We start from the raw sequence: 1,662 nt of genomic DNA, 5'->3' as shown, positions 1-1,662 counted from the left end.
GTCAATACCTTGATATGTTCTTTACCCAAATTTCTTGGATTCTCAGTATTGCTCGGCAGGGTTCCTTGCGGTCTATTTCGAAGCCCTGTAGCTGTCTGACCCATTTGATTTTCCAAAATTTTCAATGTTGCTCCTTGGCTTTGGATCAAAGCGTCATTCTTTGCCATGTATGCTTTCAACAAGTTCTCCAAACTGTTTGATGCCTTAGCTTGAGGTGGTTTTGGAGCTTGATGATTAAACCCTTGAGATTTGTTGGGTCTGTCCTGCAATAAGTTCTTGGTCGGTCCATTTCCATGGTTGCTCCAAGAAAAATTAGGATAATTACGCTATGAAGGATTGTAGAAGTTGGACTGGGGTCCTTTTCCACTCCTATTTTGATGTTAGTTCCCCACATAGTACACTGACTTGGGATTTCATTGACAATTCTCAAAAGAATGACCTTTCCTATAGTACACACAGAAAACTACTTCAAACAGACTTGGTGACTGAGCTGCAAAATTATCAGCACTATTAGCGGTAAACTATTTTAGCATAGAGGAAATAAATGCTACTTGAGCTGATAACAAAGTGAGGGCGTCAACTTCATGAACTCTGGCTACACATCTTCCTAAAGACGTTTGATTTGTTGGCTATTGATAGTTATTACTCGCGATCCTTTCAATAATCTCATAATTCTTATTATAAAACTTAGACAAAATTGTACCATTCATAGAAGTATCTACCATCAATCTTGTATGTGCATTGAGACCATTATAGAATGTCTCCAACTAGATACAATGAGGAATCCCATGATGAGGACACTTACAAAGTAACTCCTTGAATCACTCCCAAGCCTCAGACAAAAACTCGTCATCTAATTGTTGGAAAGTTGTGATCTCGTTCCTCAACTTAGTGTTTTTTCTAGGCATGTAATACTTAACCAAAAATCTCTCTGCTAATTCTTGCCATGTAGATATGGAACTTGGTGGTAATGAATTGATCCATGCTCGTGCTCGATCTCGCAACAAGTATGGAAACAACTTGAACCTCAGTACGTCTTCAGTCACATTGGCTATCTTGAATGAATCACTCACCTCTATAAATAATTGAAGGTGGAGATGTGGATATTCCGTGGGAATACCACTGAATTGGCCCACCATTTGGAGCATTTGAAACATTACTGGCTTCAATTCAAATAGGGTTGCCTCAATATCTAGCCTTCTAATTCCTGGATTTAACTCACTAAAAAGTGGCACATCATATTGTCTGATGCACTAATCCCTATCATCGACAATGAGGATGGGATTTCATACACGATCGGCTTCATTACCTTAGTCTTGATTTTTTTTTCCAAGGTCTATCTCTGTAACAGCCTGATTTTGGGCCTAGTCGGAAGAGTGGTTATGGAACCACAAATCTGAGGTCTGAGAAATTATTTTTAATATTATTTTATGTTTCATAGCATGATTATATAACTGCATAAAAATTTTGGTGAATTAATTTTAGTGTTTGTGAGCTTAAATGAGAAAAAAAGACTAAACCGCATAAAGTGCAAAAGTCTTATTTTGCAAGCCAAATGTGTTAAATAGCTAGAGAACCATAATTGGGGTCTTTAAAGTGCAATGGTGGCCGGCCATGGAGACAAAAAGAAGAAAGTTGTCAAAGTTAGGTGAGTTTTGGTGA

The 1,662-nt window shown here is 37.9% G+C and overlaps 1 non-coding gene across 1 annotated transcript; it reads left to right on the top strand.

Annotated features, from left to right (window-relative positions):
- The first annotated feature begins 783 nt into the window (after nucleotides 1–783).
- Nucleotides 784–890, top strand: LOC121208932 (small nucleolar RNA R71). The gene has a single exon (XR_005904053.1). It is a non-coding gene; the product is annotated as a small nucleolar RNA R71 (small nucleolar RNA).
- Nucleotides 891–1,662: the final 772 nt, after the last annotated feature.

This window comes from Gossypium hirsutum, chromosome A10 (genome assembly GCF_007990345.1).
Source record: "Gossypium hirsutum isolate 1008001.06 chromosome A10, Gossypium_hirsutum_v2.1, whole genome shotgun sequence".
NCBI lineage: Eukaryota > Viridiplantae > Streptophyta > Magnoliopsida > Malvales > Malvaceae > Gossypium > Gossypium hirsutum.
The sequence above is the reverse complement of the archived record's forward strand: the minus strand, read 5'-3'. Positions and strand labels throughout refer to the sequence as shown.